Here is an 18,328-nt window from a genome sequence, read left to right on the forward strand (position 1 = left end):
GTTTATTTTGACTATTTTTATATGTAGAATTTTAATAAAGATTTTTTTTAAAAAAATCATTTTTGACATTCACATTTCACTTTATGCATCCTTTTGCATAGTTTTCTATTTTCCAGCCTATAGGAGATTCCACAGTCGGTGGGTTGACCTCCATCCGTCAAAAAATCAGGACTGAGCCAATACTATAAAAGCTCAAGTTCTGTCAATCAATCCACTTTTTTGCGAAGTTCGAAGCTTGGGTTCAGTGTGGTCAACGTGCATAATGATTGACAGACAATAGACAGTTAAACAATAGCAAAATAATACAAGCACAGAAAAGGGTAAACCTCCTAGGTAAGAGGAGGAATGAGAAGGAAATAGATAACTATATTCTCAAGAAGAGAAGGGAGGGCCCAACTGTGGAATCTTCTATATGAGAGAATCACAGTTCAGACAGAAGGTAAGTTCAACGGTTGATTCTACCATTTCTTCCATATTGATGTAACTCCTGTTCCGCAGAGAGTTGGCTGCAGGGATTTGCCTGCAACAAAATGTCCTAGACCAGTGATGGTAGATCTTTTTTTTGGTTGGGTTCCAAAATGGTGTGTGTATAATAGCATGTGTGCACATGCTTCCACCTGTAATGCAATGGCCACTCCCATGCATGTGCGCACAACCCCCCCCCCACACACACACAGTCCACTGCGCATGTGCACAGGCCTCCGAACTCCTAGTAGCCCCATTATGCCTGTTTTTCACCATCCACAGGCTCCGGAGGCTTTCCTGAAGCCTGGGGTGGGAAAAAACAGCCTATCCCCTTCCACCAGAAGGCTGAAAATTAGCTGGCCAGCTGGAGCTAATTTAGGGCAATGCCTCGTGTGCCCTCAAATATGGCTTTGAGTGCCACCTGTCGCACGTGCCATAGGTTTGCCATCATAGTCCTAGACAAGTGATGGCGAACCTTTTTTTCTCAGGTGCCGAAAGAGGGTGCACAGCACGCTATCGTGTATGCGCAAGTGCCCACACCTATAATTCAATGCCTGGGGAGGACGAAAACAACCTCCCCCACCCCCTGGAGGCCAGAAACGGCCTGTTTCCCAAATTCTGGCGGGCCCAGTAGGCTCGTTTTTCACTCTCCCTAGGGTCCAAAAGCCTCCCTGGAGCTGGGGGAGAGTAAAAACACCCTCCCCCACCCCCTGGAGGCTCTCTGGAAGCCAAAAATGCCCTCCCAGAGCCTCTGTGTGAGCCAAAAATCAGCTGGCAGCCACACACATGCACGTTGGAGCTGAGCTAGGGTTAGGTTCACCATCACTGTCCTAGACCCTTCCATGCTCCCCACCCAATTCTTAAAACCATGATTCAGACATTTCGTTTAAGTAGAGAATCTGTTAAGATGATCATTGATGACAAATGTTCTTCTTATGGCTTGAATTCAAAGGTCCCTCAGATGGAGGATTCCTTTGGAAAGCCTTCTAGAGAACAACCTTTATAAAATAGGATATATAGGTAGTTTCTCAGGGGCTACAAGTTGAACCCAAAAGGAAAACAGATGAATGACAGAAGATACATTGTGTTGGTTAATCCCTTTTAGAAAAGGATTGGAAATTGGAGAAGTCAGGAAAACAGCTGATCACTTAATGCTCATAGAAATAGGGCTTGTGCTACTTGACCCCATAGATTATACTGAAATACATCTGCATTTCCTGTATTAAGAAATACGTGCAAGTTTTCCTTGTTAGGAAGAGATTGTTCCATTTTCTGCTTTTAATTATGCACTGAAAAATGAAAATGAACCAAGCTGTAAGGAAGGAAATAATTCAGAAACAACTGAATTAGTCCCAAAGGCCCATGGAGTCAAAACTACTACAGAGATTTATTTTGCTTATTCAGTTTGCGTCTCGTTTCTTTTCTAATGGTGATTCTAAGGAACAAAATAATAAAATTACAGATGATCTGGACATTCTCAAAGTATTTGGATTTGTGTACAACTGAACATAGTTGTTTCGTGATGTCTTTAATCTATATATAGAGATAGATTAATTTAGAACTAGGTGGCATTAAATTCTGAATAAATAAATCTGGTACTAAACTGTTACAACAAACTGCTATTTGTAGCTGCATCATCTCTTAGTAAAACCCTGTATAATATCAAAATCTTAGGCTGAAGTTAACAAAGCCACTATAATTTGTAAAAACCGAGATTCCAGCTCAACTTTTACCCAGGTATAAATGCACAAAAATCCATTTGTTCTTGTTAAATGGATCAAATATTCATCTGGTAAGATCTAGGATGTTTTCTCCCGTGTTATATAATGTGTTGTAACAAGAACAAATCTACACATACAGTCTTCCCTCGATTTCCACAGGGGATGCGTTCCGAGACCACCCGCGAAAGTCGAATTTCCGCGAAGTAGAGATGCGGAAGTAAATACACCATTTTTTGCTATGGACAGTATCACAAGCCATCCCTTAAGACTTTAAACCCCTAAATTACCATTTCCCATTCCCTTAACAACCATTTACTCACCATTACTGGTACTCACCATTGAATAAGACACTTAGTGATCCTGATATTTATAAACATAATTATTTATTAACAATAATTATTTTGCAAAAATTATTAGTTTGGCAATAACATATGACGTCATCGGGCGGGGGGGAAATGTGGTATAGAAAAAAATCCACGAAGTATTTTTTAATTAATATTTTTTGAAAAAAACGTGGTATAGGCTATTCGCAAAGTTCGGACCCGCGAAAATCGAGGGAACACTGTACTTCCAATATTTTGATTTCAATGTGCATGCTGATTATACACTGTATTATCTCTTGCTGTCTGAAACTGCCAATTTATTTATTTATTTTATTAGATTTGTATGCCGCCCCTCTCCGAAGACTCGAGGCGGCTCACAACAATAAAACAGTACAAATCCAATTGATTAAAACAGTTTAAAAACCCTTACTATAAAAAGCAATCATACATCTCAACACCAGCAGATGACATGTCTCCTCAGATCACTATGAAAACGTCACACTGGACTTCAAGCATCTTGCAGTGTGTACCTCTCCATTCTTGCTCCTACTCTGGGTCCTTGGTTTCCAAATGAGATGCAAGTGGTGTATTCACATAGCCTCCCAATGCAACATAAGCATTCATCTCAGTTAAGGGTGTCAAACTCGATTTCATTGAGGGCTGCATCAGGTTTGTGTTTGACCTTGGGGGGGGATGGGGTGGACATGTCATCGCTTGTCCAGCTGATGTCACTCATCTTGGGGGTGCTGCCTGAGCGCTCTGCCAATGAAAACGGGCTCCCGAGCTTCATTTCTGGCTGCAACGGCCCCCCCTGCAAACTTCTGCCAGCAAAAACATGTGCATGTCCCCCTGGGCTCAGTTTTCAGCTGCAACGGCTTCCTGCAGCCATCTGCCAGCAAAAATTAAGTTCAGGAGGACCAGCTGCAGCCCCAAGCTCCATTTTCACTGGCAGAAGCACCACAGTCCAGTCCTTCGCTGTTTCCAGTCTGGCTCAGATCTAAGCCCCTGAGTTTGACATCCCTGATCTACTTGGATTCCATTTCAGAATTACTCTGGGCCACATTTATAGTTATTTAGAGTTATAGCACTAGCAGTAGAACTATCATTTAGACTTATGCACAGTCCCTAGTGCATTAAACCACTCTATGGCTGGTTTACAAGATCAGCATATTTCCCCCAACTATCTGGGTCTTCATTTTTCTTAACTTGGAAGGATAGGAGGCTGAGTCAACCATCAGGCTGTGGGCAGAGTTAGCCTGGAACACTGCATTCTAACCACGGCCCAACTAGGGCTTAGTGGTATTATATTATATCTATATTTCTCTGAATCTGTGCATCAGAAGTTCAAGTAAATCAATGAGAAACTAGAAATTGGTGAAGCGTAAGATGTCACCAGGTAGGGCATATCCGTGATGGTGAATCTATGGCTCCCGTGCCACAAGTGGCATACAAAGCCATATCCGAGGACACACAAGGTGTTGCCCTATGTCAGCTCCAGCACACCTATGCACGTGCCCAGCTGATTTGTGGCCTGTTGGAGGGTGGGAGGATCCATTTTCACCCTCCCCGAGCTTCAGGAAAGGTTCTGGAGCCTGTGGGTGAAAAATGGACCCAATGTTCAGCCCGTTTTTTACCATCCACAGGCTCTGGAGAATTTCCTGAAGGCTGGAGAGGGCAAAAAAAGGTCCCATGGGCCTACCAAAAGTCTAGAGGCTTCAGTGAAGCCTGACTGCATGCGCAGAGGGTAGCATGGAGATGGGGGTTGTACACGCATGTGTGGTAGGAGGGCATTGCATTATGGGTGGGCACAGGTGAGCACACTTTTGGTACCCAAGCAAAAAAAAGGTTCAACATCACTGGCTTATATGGTGCAATCTTGTGTCATACATAAAAAGGTAATGGCCAATCAAGATTATATCATCTGCCTTTTGTAAGTTCATTTTTCTCCAACTAAAAGAATCAGTAGAATGAAAATATGGCATATTGCATTGGTTGGGCCCAAGATTCATGCATATATTCTGGGTTCTCTACTTATGAGTTCCCAAACAACAGATATGAACAACTTTTTAGAGTGAAAATTATACTGGCTCCTATAGAATCCTTAGACAACCATGCATGCATGCATGCATACATGCATTCATTCATTCATTCTTTCTTTCTTTCTTTCTTTCTTTCTTTCTTTCTTTCTTTCTTTCTTTCTTTCTTTCTTTCTTTCTTTCATTTAGTCCAATACACAATGAGGGTTTTAATGGGTATATATCTATATACACATAGTAAAAAACGTGATAAAGGTTATAGAGAAGATACATATATCTAAGAAAGAATAGAAAAGATAATGGATAATACACAGCAATAATGCATAATGGGATAATACACGGCAACCATTAATACATACTCTCATTCTCCTGTTCCACCAGTCAAACCATTCTTACCATTAGTAAGAAATGTTATTTGCTTCCCCAAAAATCTTCCCTTCCACAATGAACAGCAACACAAAAATAACAATCTTGAGAAGATCAAACTTCAACAAGATTTCTATGTTTATTGCAACATAAACTCTTCAGAAATCAAGCAACGTTTTGTACTTTATACAGAGAAAACATCAAACCATGCATGCTAATCTAATATATATGTTCTAATAGTATGTTAGCTAGACACTTTCTATCAACCTATTAGGTCAACAATGAAAAATAACTTTTCCAGCAATTTCCACAAAAACTGCCACCTTGATACTTTTTCTATGTGTTAGAAAGTGTTCTGGAAAACACATGTGGAATTTAAACAAACAGTAGGACTTTTAAAACATTTAAAAGTAACACTTTTCCCCTTATAAACAAAGAACACCCTTAAAGCACTTTAGAGACCAGATAAATTGGACATGGTGGAGCCATGTTTCACACCACTGTTCTTTAGTGGTGGGTTTTTTCCAGATCCAAATCACATTTTTGCCCTTTTGTTCAGAAACTTTGACAAAGTTGAAATTTCTGTAATTTTGCCAGTGAATCACAGCTCCTCTTTTAAACATCAATAAGCAAACAGATCTACTCCAGGCACACTTCTATCCAAAAATCCTACCACCAGTTTATTTGTAACTATTTATGACAATTTTAAGATCATCTTACAGATTGATTGCTGGGAAATTATGAATATGAAGTCATTCACTCCCTTGTACTCAAAACAATCTTCATTCAAGAACAGCTTAGCTCTCCCAACTGGTGTTTCACCCTAGAAAGAGCAGCCATTGATGTTCCCCTAAAGGCAAAAATGCTTAAAAGGTATCAATTTAAATTTTGTTCTACTGCTTGGACGGGGAAATTAAACAAGGGAAGCACAACGCCTTGGATTTTACAGGTTGGAAAAGTTGTTTTACCAGATGCTGAAAATAACAGAAGGATGAAGGAGAACTCCTGTATCAGCAGATGCAACTACAGTAATATAAAATCTGGATGAAGAATGATCAGTAAAGCATTCCCGACGGTCTATTTCATCTTTCCTAATAAGCTGTGACCAATTTCCTCCCTTCACTTTGCAAAACTTGTGGGTTTCGTGTCATTCCACATACCTGCAAGAGAGCAGCTGTAGTCCGAGTACAGTGTTCCCTCGATTTTCGCAGGGGATGCGTTCCGAGACAGCCCGCGAAAGTCGAATTTCCGCGAAGTAGAGAAGCGGAAGTAAATACACTATTTTTGGCTATGAACAGTGTCACAAGCATTCCCTTAACCCTTTAAACCCCTAAATTGCAATTTCCCATTCCCTTAGCAACCATTTAGATTATTACTCACCATGTTTATTTATTAAAATTTATTTTTTTAAAAATTATTAAAGGCGGACAAAAGTTTGGCGATGACATATGACGTCATCGGGCAGGAAAAACCATGGTATAGGGGGGGAAAACCTTTAATTTATATTTTTTTTAAAACCGTGTCTGAAGTTCGAACCCGCGAAAATCGAGGGAACACTGTACTCTAACCACAAACTTTGAAATGTGGCACCCCTGATTTAACTGCTGTCAAATTGCAAACAGAAAATACTGTGTATTTTCTTTTGTTTTTCTTCTCCTTGCACAAAGCTACACCTACTATGCACAACACAACCTATTACTATCACAGGTCCAACCTACAGGATGCAGGCTTGCTTCTCCTACAACTGCTGAAGCTTAAAAGCATCATAGTTGCCCACTCCCCACGGGCTCCGTGCCTTACCAATCTCAATTCCAAAACAATAAAAGCCATTTTAAGAAATGCACAGACAGCCCATCTCTCAAATCCATGTGACACCCATGCATGCCACGTGAAAGGAGGTAATATTGTTCGTCCGTCCACTGCCAGGGAACAAGAAAAGCAACTTTCTCTGTAAAATATGATTACAAGAAGCTCCAATTTAAACTGCAGAATGGAGAATTATTGTCACTTATTTTTATTTTATTTATTTATTTATCAAACAGGTATAGGAGAGTAGTAGTTTGTATAAAAATAAGTAAAAAGGATAAAGAGGACACCAGGACAAGGGTGTTAGGCACAGTGCTGCGCTTATGCACGCCCCTTACAGACCTCTTAAAAACAGGGAGAGGTCAACTATATACAATCTAAGGTTAACGTTTCTCAGGTTTGGGGAAGAAACCACAGTCAGGTAATGCCTTCCAGGCATTGATCACTCTGTTGCTGAAGTCATACTTTCTGCAGTTGAGTTTGGAGCAGTTTATTGTCCAGGTTTAGCATGGTTTTTCTTCTCTCTCTCTCTTTCTCTGCATGTGATTGGCCACTGAAGTAAAACAACCGCAAAATGTACACTGCTCAAAAAAAATAAAGGAAACACTTAAACACTATATAACTCCAAGTAAATCAAACTTCTGTGTAATCAGATTGTCCACTTAGGAAGCAATACTGATGGACAATCAATTTCACATGCTGTTATGCACATTCAACAAAGCATTCAATGAGAATATTTCATTCATTCATTCAGATCTAGGATGTGTTCTTTATTTTTTTGAGCAGTATATTTTTATCCCAGTACTCTTATTCCAGGTTGGGGGTTTTTTGGAGGGAGGGTTTTCCTGCTATCCAAAGATGCATTTCAATACCAAAGTCCAAAAGTGACACGATTCCTTTCCACCGGTTAAAAAAAGCCCCCCCCCCCCCGCCTTTCTCCAAATTTAAGGCGCTCCATTCGCAAAAGAATAAACCCCGCTCTTTTATTCCAACTAGATATTTCACCTCCGTCTCCACGTGATTCGGGGAACACGTAACTCGCTCCTTAGCAACGTCCACCAAACTTTCCGCGCCGTCTCCCCACCCCTCTTCCTTGCCCCCCTCCCCTTAGTAAGTCCCGTCCTAAGTAGGGCTTTCCACCGCTTCTCGCGCTTTACTCACCGGCCTAAAAACTCTTGCGGTTCTCGACCCCGCGGAGATTCCGGGTCGGCGCAGAAAGGCAGGAGGAGGCTCCTCTCTCTCTCTCTCACCCCCCCCCCCAAAAAAAAACGCTGGAGGGCTGCCTTTCCCCCACAAACCCCAAACTCAAGAGTTTCTGCTCCTCCTCCTCTTCTTCTTCCCCACAACGTGCACTGAGGGAACCCGGGCCTCCCACCCTTTCCCTCAGCTGCCTATTCCAACGCACCCCCTAATGAGATAATTGGGGGGGAGAGCAGCCATTCACACACAAACGCACGAAGGGAACGGGCGCTGGGGCGAGTTTCGTTCCGGCCGGCCACCCTCACCAAAACGCCGAAATTCACTTACAAGTCTGAGGCGCTGATAAAAAGCTTCCCCGCAAACTCCTCACAAACCCCAAACTCAACAGTTTCTTCTCCTCTTCTTCCCCACAACGTGCACTGAGGGAACCCGGGCCTCCCACCCTTTCCCTCAGCTGCCCATGCCAACGTACCCCCTAATGAGATAATTGAGGGCGGGGGAGCAGCCATTCACACACACAAACCCGCGAAGGCGCCGCGAACCGCGCGAAAGGAACGGGCGCTGAGGCGAGTTTCGTCCCGGCCGCCCGCCCTCACCAAAACGCCGAAACTCACTTGCAAGCCTGAGGCGCTGATAAAAAGTTTCCCGGCAGAGCCGAGACGCCGGGTTTGGGGAGGTGGGGTTCCAGCAGAAGAGCGACGGCGGTGGCTTTTTCTTCTTCGTTTTTTCCCGCCCCTTCTCCCAAGCCCTCGAGCACGTCTTTCTCTGCGCCGCTTCTGGGCTTCTCTTTTCCCTCTCACCCGCCCGGCTCTCGCAGCTGCTCACGGGCTCCTCTGGGGCAGAGAGAGAGAGAGAAAGAGGGAGCGCTGCTGGGTTCGGTTTGCAGCTCCCACTAGTGAAGGTCGGGAGCCGAGCGCTTCCCCCCCCCCTTCGAAGGGGAAAAAAATGTCTTAAGGCCGAGCTCGGCTTCTTCTCCCTCCTCCTTCCCCCGCCCCCCTTGAGAACAGGCGGCGGCCTTGATTTAAGGGCCGGTGCACGTGTTGGGGGAATCCGCCGGCCTCCGTGAGAAGCGTCGCTTGAGAGCCCCTCGCCGGGTGGCGCGCTTTGGAGATACGCTTGGTTCTTCTTCTATGGCTTGTGGGCTACTACGGGCTTTTGACCAATGATGGGCTGTTGTCCCAAGGGGGGGGAATGCAGTGAATTTATGCACGATTTATTGAATACTTAATGTTCTGCCGCTGTGTCTCAACCGCCCGTAATTACAGGGTAATTAGTCCAGAGAGACACACACCACAGGATAGAAGGGAAACCAAAAGTCTTTATCAACAGAAAAGCAGGGGGGAAAAGCACAGGTATATACAAGGCACAGATTAAATGCAATCCAATTTCTCATCCAATAACTGGGAAATTGAGTCCAAAGTCCAGAAAGTCCACACACAGTCTTGAACAGCAAAACCGCGATCTTGATCAACTATGAATCAGATAAACTTCCAGAAAGCTAAGCACTAACTACAGCAGCCCCACCCAACCACAGGTGGCCTCACTTATCTCCTGTAATAATCCTTCAGTTGCTCTCTCCTATGCATCACTCTACGCATGCGTGCATCTGTCATACGTTCTTGTTCAGAATCCATGGATGATAAGGATGATTGATCTCCTCCTGGGCTGTCTGCCCTTCCCTGCTACCCACGTTACCTTCATCAGAGGAGACTTCGTCAGGAGATTCTATCGTGAGCAAAACAGACCTGTGGCATGTGGATGTTTCCCCCACATCCACCTCCACATTCCTTGGGGTAGGAGCTGGGCCAGAGTCAACCACAACACTTAATAGTTTTTTTTTAAATTGTCCTTCCTTCTCTACTACCTTAAAAGAATTGCAGAAAAAACAATTGCAGCCAACCTGCCTTCCATTGATGCACCAAGACAAATTCCTTGTGTGTCCAATCACACTTGGCTAATAAATAATTCTATTCTATCTATTCTATTCTAATATCCTTAATTACTTTTAATGATTATCTAGAACTGAACTTTTATAGCAATTAAAGAAAATTGAGCTACATGCCTAATCTGTTATCATACTGAACCTTGTGGGTTCGGTACAAAACCTTAAAATGTGACTTGCTGTCTATCATTTGTCCTTTTTATGGCTGTTCATATAATGTGACTTAATCAACTGAAAAAGAGTCCAAGCACCCATCACTGCTTTTGACACAGGCAGCTTACTAATTATTTTAGTAAACGTTGGATATTAACACACTTTTAACACAGCCAGAAACAGTAACACTCCCATTTCAATTCTTGATGAAAATCTAATTGGGATGCAAAAATACTACAATTTGGAAAAGCAAACTTAAATAAGCTATTTGGAAGAATATCCCAGATAACTAGAGGGCCTAAGAGTAATAACAAGTTTTTTTCAGAAATTACCAAGAGTCAGTTATTACTTTTCACTACACAGGTTTGAATAACAAAGAGGTACAATTTAGGAACAGCTAGGAAACTACAAGTTTCCACTCTCAATTTTAACTGAAATAGCATAAGAGTGATGAACTTTCCACACCTCCTGTCTGGTTGTTTTTAATTTGAAATTAATTACAGCAGAATGCAGCTTTCTGTCCAGATAGAAATGCAACTACGCAGAGTCATGATTAACCCAGTTCTCTGCTGATTTTTCTTTTTCATCCTTTTTTTTTTAAAGGATTCTTTAATGCTAGATCCCCAGCATTCTTAATATGGTACCCACCACAATCAATTTTGGCCACCCCATTTTGTGCTGTGCTGAAGAATTCCTAGATGCTGAACTTTATCCAGGAAATATTTTATTTCCCTCCCTGATCCTCTGGGAGAGATGGGAACTCTTTTTCTAGCTTTCTTTTTAAGCTTGTGAGTATATAATATTTATTTATTTTATTTATTTGTCAATCAAGTATAGGATAGTACCTTATATAAACATAACATAGAAAGTAATGATAAAAGAAGACAATAGCAGAACAGGGACAGTAGGCCCAATAGTGCGTTTATGAAGAGAAGAGAAGATAATTTTTATTGGCCAAGTGTGATTGGACACACAAGAAACAACAGAGTCAGGTAGTGAATTCCAGGCACTATTGCTGAAGTCATATTTTCTACAGCCTAGTTTGGGGCAGTTTAAATTTAGTTTGAATCTATTAAGTTGTTGAGGTTAAAGATGAAGTAGTCATTAACAGGAAGGACATTTTGGTATATTATTTTGTGAACTATGGCTAGATCAGTTCGGAGGCGATGTAGATGTAAGTTGTCTAATTTCAGTATTTCAAGTCTGCTGTCTGTTTGGAGCGAACCGGTCCAAACAGACAACAACCCACCACTGTTGAGTGGAGAAAATATTTCATAGATAACTTATGGCAAAATAACCTTCCAGTTCTGCATTCGTAAGTCTATTCATGGGGGTGATGCTCACTATACATGAAAATTTCTCTTCGTGAGTGCCTGCAGGGCCAGCGCGATTTTGCTTCTGTACCTGTGGAGGTGGCAAAATAGCTCACGGAGCCGCAGGTGCACCAGTGTTTCGCCAAGTTTTTTTGCTTCCATGCATGCCAAACACAGGCGCACCTGCGGCTCCATGCGCAATTTTGCCACCTCCAAAGGTGCAGAAGCAAAATCACACTGGCAAGCACTTATGAGCCGCCGCAGCGAGCACAAATGCACGACTGGCAGCTTAAACCGCCAGCCGAAATTGCTCCAGGAGCAGGGCAACGCTGTAGGCGGCTCCGTTGAGCGAAACAGGAAGTTTGGCTTTTGGCAGCGCGCCAAGCAGGTGCGCTGCTTGCTGGGCCAGGGGGAGGTCCTAGATCGCCCTATTTAAGGGCGATCCAAACTGGACCTCCTCCTTGCTCTGGGAAACTCCGAAGCGAACACCCGCCCGCCCTCCGCTATCAACAGTTTGTCTGAAAGAGGTCGTTTTGGGGCCAAATAGGAATTTTTTGCGGCCTCCCCTTTAGCGGTGGCCGTTTTTTCGCCTATTCCACACTGACGGTAAGGATGGAATGGTTAGGGGGTGCGGCGCACATAGATTTTAGATTTAGGCTTTCCTTTGGTCACTGGGGTTGGCAGGTTAGGGGCGGAAATGGGCAGTAGAAGCGACCGCGCATGCTCCTTTGGGCATCTTTTTAAAAGGTGATGGACCGCCTCTCTCCAGGAACTATAGGTTATCACAACGTAGGGGATTGGAGAGAGGATGTCCATGGGGCTCACCGGATCCAATTTCCCTTGGGCGATTGGAGGGTGAGCTCCTCCCACACGCCAAGGGGCGTGGCTCGGATCCAGGTGAAGGTGGCTACCTTCACCTGGTTCAGCAAGGAGTTATGCCCAATGTTGCCAAGGAAGTTTCTGGCAGGAATTTCCGCCCCGTTAGTTTTTGGCCTCTGCAGGTCCTTTGTTATAGTTGAATTTAAATATTTAAATTTACGTATTTAAAGTTACGTTATTTAAATTTATGTTAATTTAATAAAGTGACCCTATATTTAATCCATACAATGTCTCAGCGTCTTTACTCCGCTTCGGGGGCAATTTAGTGTTCCGGCTAGTAGCCCACCTCTGCATGGGCCATACATTTCCATTTGTGCTTTTCCTTAGTGTCTCAATTAATTCTCAGTGTAAACGCTACCTGGAAAGGATTTTTTTTCTCTCTCAAAAGATTGGCAATTGAAGACTGATTTGAGATTTCATATTCCAACCTAGCTAGCCTTAGACCATTATTGATACGAGTTCGGGTCACGTGATTTTTTTTCTTTCTTTCTTTCTCTGGGATGAAGGAAATTTGAGAAGGAAACAAAGATTTTAGGATACTGAAACAGAGCAAGGAGCGTGCAAACCAGTTCAAAAGCAAACACCGAGAAACAAAAAGTACCTCTACCTGACCTGTCACCCACTTTGAGGACTAAGCCTTTGATTAAGTCCTTGACATGTTCGGTGAAATCTTGTTTGCCTTCTCCTTTCATACACCTTTGAGCTTGTAGGCCTTACCTGTTGGGATCCAAGCCAGGACTGTTCAAAGCGAGCAAAGAAAGTTTAACATCGACTGAGCCTAGAAGCGGAAATACTGGAAGTATGACAAGAAGGGTTGCTGTTGCTTGATTTGTGAGTCTTGTGTTGGCAAAATCGGAGTTCCCACGTTTACCCTCATGCGTTTAGAAGCTCTGGCATCTCCAAGCAGGTGTTCAGCGCCTAGCCTGGATCAATATTAATTCCTGCTACTTAGTGTGACTTTTCATCTCTCTTGTGGAAATGTGTCTTCCAATGGTAATTGCTTGTGTACCTTTGTTAACACAAGAAAATCTTCTTAGAATACTACACCCAGACAAAGATAGTTGTGGCTAGGGAGATAAATTGCCCTGCTTTCTTTCACACTCAGAAAGAAAGTTGATGAATGAAAACATGATTTAGAAATGCCCAAAACAAAAAGAATGTTGAATAAGTTCTAACAAGTAGAATGTGATGTGATGTGTGTGTGTGTGTGAAAATAAAGGTCCCTTTTATCTTTACCATCCTGGGGAAATATATATTCTGCAGCCTCCCTTATTTTCTATATAAAAAATACCATCATATGTCTTTCAACAGAGATGCTTCTGTCTCATTAAAAAATGGGAATGTCTATAGAGATTCTCAGTCTTCCAGGTTATGGTTTGTCCCAAAAATACTTTTTCAAAAGGCAACTAGACTCCCCCCCCCCTTGAAGATCGATCAGAATACAGCTGGAAGGGGCCTTAGAGGTCATTGTAGTCCAACCTCCTTCTCAATCAAGAGTTCCTATACAATTTGAGACAAGTGACTGTCTTAATCCAGGGGTCTGCAACCTTAAACACTCAAAGATCCATTTGGACCTGTTTCCCACAGAAAAGAAAACACCAGGAGCCACAAAACCTGAATGGGCGTGACTAAACAATGCTGTTTGGCGGCCTTTTCTGTGGCGGCCCCGGCCCTCTGGAATCAACTCCCCCCGGAGATTCGAATTGCCCCTACTCTTCCCGCCTTCCGCAAGATGTTGAAGACCTATCTATGTCGCCAGGCATGGGGGGAATAACTGTCTTGTCCCCCCAGCACCTCCTTTTTCTGACTGTAATATATGAGAATGGTGCGATTGTGTAGTAACGATCGTTTTTTAATATTTAATATTTAAATTGTTTTTAAGTTATCTTGGATTTGTACTTTGTATATGGTATTGCTGTTGTTGTGAGTTTTCGGAGAGGAGCGGCATACAAATCTAATAAAACTTATAAACTTATAAATCAACGTCAGTCACTCCTAGCCAATAACATGACCCCCCTCCTAACCACACCTACCCAGCTGGTCATTAGGGCAGAGAACCCATTGAAAAAAATATACAGAATCACAAAATACTTTTGACCGACCTCCATCTCTCTCCTCTCTCTCCTCCATCTCCCACTCTTCGTATCTCTCTCTCTCTCCCTTTCTGCCCCCTCTCTCTGTGTGTCTCTGTCTCTCCTCCCTTCTATCTCCCCCTTCTCTCTGTATCTCTCTGTCTCTCTCTCTGTGTGTCTCTCGATGTCTCTCTCTGGTCGGCTGTGATTGTGAGAGGAGAAGGAGGGGGAGAAGGAGGGTTGCTCGAAAGGAAGCCTCCACCATGGCTTGTTCCTCAGCCAGCCCAGATTTCCCAAAAGTTGCCAAGAAAGAAACGGAGTAGCGAAGAGCCCGAAGGAGAGCTTGCCAGGTTGGCCCACCCTTGCCTTTGTGAGAGAGATACAAAGAGAGACACAGAGAGAGACAGAGAGAGAGAGAGAGACAGACAGACAGACAGGCAGAGACAGAGAGAGACAGAGAGAGAGAGACCGACAGAGAGAGAGAGACAGACAGATAGACAGAGAGACAGAGAGACAGAGAGAGAGAGAGAAGAGAAAGACAGAAAAACTGAGCTTCTGCACATGCTCAGAAACAAAAAACAAGATGGCGGCATCCATGGACTGCCATAGATAGAAGCAACTCTGTGACATCACCACCAGTTTACTAACTAAAGAACCGGTTAGAACCGGTAGCAACCCACTTCTGGTTATGCCAAACCAGAGCAGAAAATAAGAAAAGGCGTTTTGTCCTTGCCTCTCTCCTCATAATAGATTTTATGCTGTTGTTTACTTGCTTCTCCATATACAACTTTCACAGAGCAGTGTGTGTTTTTAAAAGGAACAGCAGAAGTCTCAAGAGATTGTAGTTAAATCTGCAACGAAATGCCTGGGGAGAGTAATAGGTCTTAAATGCCCTGCAAAAAGCAAGCCTGGAAAGAGGTTCACAAATCTAGATGCCATCACATTAGAGCCTAAGAATAGCCCTGTTTTGATCAGGGGAAAGCAGCTTAATCCAGCATTTGGTTTCTCAGTGACCAACCAGATGCTTCCGGAATGCTCCTATACAAATTTGGAGACTTCTCCCAGTGTTTTTTTCTCTGAAAATTGTATTTAGAGAGCTGAGATGGTATTTAGAGTGCAGCATTGCAAGCTACTTCAGCTGATTGCTTGCTGCAGTTTGGCAGTTCAAATCTCACCGGCTCAAGGTTGACTCAGCCTTTCATCCTTCCAAGGTGGGTAAAATGAGGACCTGGATTGTTAGGGGCAAATGGTGACTCTGTAAAGCAGTATGAAGTGGTATATAAGTCTAAGTGCAGGGGTGAAGTTTGGCAGGTTCAAACAGGTTGTGGAAACTGATAGCGAAAATTTTGAGTAGTTCAGAGAACTAAAAAAAAATCACCTCTAGATGGTAAATGGTGTGGTGGGAATGGAGATTTTGCAATATTCTTCCCCTGCCATGCCGAACAAACCACACCTACAGAACCGGTAGGGAAAAAAATTGAATTTCACCTCTATCTAAGTGCTATTGCTATTTAAACTCATGATTCCAGCAAGCCAGAAGTACCTGTTAGTCTTTGAAGCCTTGGTAGATCTGTCATCCAATCCTGCTTTAAAGCTATCCAAGTTAGCTACCATGAACATATCTTCCAGTTATAAATTATGTGAAGCTGTGTTTTCTATAAAATTTGCATTGGATGATTCTTGAACTAGGGCTCTCAGAGATGGAGGAAAGCTAAAACAGAAAGAATCTAGCCTTGTAATGAAACTTTTGGAAATCAACCCCCAAGCTCGGAGAATGAACCATCGCCCTCATACTCTGAGTTTCCACATCGCACACAAAAGAGTTGGACATTTTCTCCAAAATAGGCTGACTCATCTTGATCCACTCCATGATTCTCTAAGGTTGCTAAGGACATAGAACTGGATCTGTGCACAAGCTAACCTAGAATACCACCTTCCAGCAATTTTATACTGGGTTTCTTTAATGTACTGTAGTTTATGCAGTTCTGAACTTTGGAATTATTTATATCTGTATACATCCATCACAATAAAAATCTGGATGATGGAAGAGTGAACACCATATCATGCCATTTCTAAATCATCTCAACCCAGGAAGCCAGAACACAATCTATTTTCCTTCACTAAGCTGGTGCTATAGATCTTCAATGTCACAGTCTCTAACTCGAAAAGATGAAGTGAAAACTTTTGGATTCTTCACTGCAGAAGCCTTCTTCCAGGTTCAAAATAATATTGCATCCATGACAATAAACCTGCACACAAACAAAATGCCTCGGGATAAAAATAGTGTCCTAATGGTCTCAATCTCTCATTAGGCAAACAAATATCCAACCAGTAGGGCCAAAGATGTAGAGTTACACATAGATTTGCTACAGACCAACACATCTGTGCCTAGTAACATTCTCATGAATAAGTTGCTAACAGTCCATAAAGAATTCAATTTTTTAAAATTCTGAGGCTATGTCTTATTTCTCCTTTCTGCCCCATCAATTATTTGGGGCATGCTGTAGGGCAGTGTTTCCCAACCTTGGCAACCAGCTCCCCCCAGATATCAGAGTTGCCCCCACCCTCCTTGCCTTTCGCAAGCTCCTTAAAACCCACCTCTGTCGTCAGGCATGGGGGAATTGAAATTTCCCTTTCCCCTAGGCTTATAGAATTTATACATGGTATGCTTGTATGTATGAGTGGTTCTTTAAATTGGGGTTTTTTAGATTATTTTTAATATTAGATTTGTTTTCATTGTCTTTTCATTGTTGTTAGCCGCCCCGAGTCTTTGGAGAGGGGCGGCATACAAATCAAATCAAATCAAATCAAATCAAATCAAATCAATAAACAAACTTGAAGATATTTGGACTTCAACTCCCAGAATTCCCCAGCCAGCGAAAGTCCGGAGGTGGGGTTTCCCAGCGAGGGAAGCCTCAGCGAAATCGCACCATCGCAAAAACACGGAGGTCCGGAGGTAGGGTTTTGAGGACTTCCATGTTTTTGCGATGGTGCGATTTCGCTGAGGCTTCCCTTGCTGGACTTCCATTGCCAGCGGACCACCCGTTTTTGTGATCCTGGGATTCCCCTCCTGGGATTTTCCTACAGCATCACAAAAACGCGGAAGTCCGGAGGTGGGGTTTCCCATGGAGGGGAGCCTCAGGGGAATCCCAGGATCGCAAAAACGGGCGCTCCGCTGACAACGGATTTGTGTGGCAGAAGGCGGTCTCGTAGGTAATCTGGTCCGATGCCATGTAGGGCTTCCATATCCTAAATATGAATCAGTTGCCAAGTGTTCAAATTTTTATCATGTGACCACCGGGGTGCCTCAATGGTTATAAGTATGAAAAGGACCATAAATCATTTTTTTGTAGTAGTGTTGAAATTTTAAACGGTTACTGAATGAATTGTCAGTTGAGGACTTGGTATGTTATACAGCTCGTCATACAGTCAGAACCATTTTACATCATTGAGTACCATCTATTTTAATCTAATTAAGCTCAAAAGTATTTCTCTTGTTGAGAAAACAAGTAATAAATCAGACTGTCCATTCAGAACGATTATGTCTAGGCTCAAGGAAAGGTTTATGGTATGCAACCCATTTTTCTCTTCTGGACAAAGGGAAACAAAGTCATTTGGGAATCTCTACTGGGAAGAAAAATCCATTAGTCATAGAATGGCATACCGAAATAGGGATTACATAAAAACTCACCTTCGCTGTAGTCTGCATATTTCACATCATTCAAGTAAATGCATGAATTTTATGGCAGATTAGTTGTGCTCTCAGCATCACGAATTCGAAACCGTTTGGATATGGTGTCTCTTTGGAATTTTGTTTCAGGATTAAACCAATAAATATGTGGCTATTCTGCAGAGAGAAAAAAACCCAAATGCCTTTAAAATGAGGAAACAATGGTTTCCAACTTTTGTTACCAAAACAGATAAACAAATTATTATTATTATTATTATTATTATTATTATTATTATTATTATTAATTGGATTTGTATGCCGCCCCTCTCTGCAGACTCGGGGCGGCTAACAACAATGATAAAAAACAACATGTAACAATCCA

At 42.7% G+C, this 18,328-nt stretch overlaps 1 protein-coding gene across 4 annotated transcripts in view; it reads right to left on the reverse strand.

Annotated features, from left to right (window-relative positions):
• The window catches only part of BMPR1B (bone morphogenetic protein receptor type 1B), a 199,780-nt gene extending 181,657 nt beyond the window's left edge, over positions 1–18,123 (reverse strand). The window contains exon 1 of one of the 4 annotated variants that reach the window (XM_070757998.1): positions 17,968–18,123. The gene's annotated coding sequence lies outside the window, so the exon portion shown is untranslated. Of the gene's footprint in view, positions 1–7,878; positions 9,098–17,967 lie in introns of those variants that run through there. The other 3 variants (XM_070757996.1, XM_070757997.1, XM_070757999.1) reach the window with 3 other exon arrangements.
• Positions 18,124–18,328: the final 205 nt, after the last annotated feature.

This window comes from Erythrolamprus reginae, chromosome 7 (assembly GCF_031021105.1).
Source record: "Erythrolamprus reginae isolate rEryReg1 chromosome 7, rEryReg1.hap1, whole genome shotgun sequence".
NCBI classification, from domain to species: domain Eukaryota; kingdom Metazoa; phylum Chordata; class Lepidosauria; order Squamata; family Dipsadidae; genus Erythrolamprus; species Erythrolamprus reginae.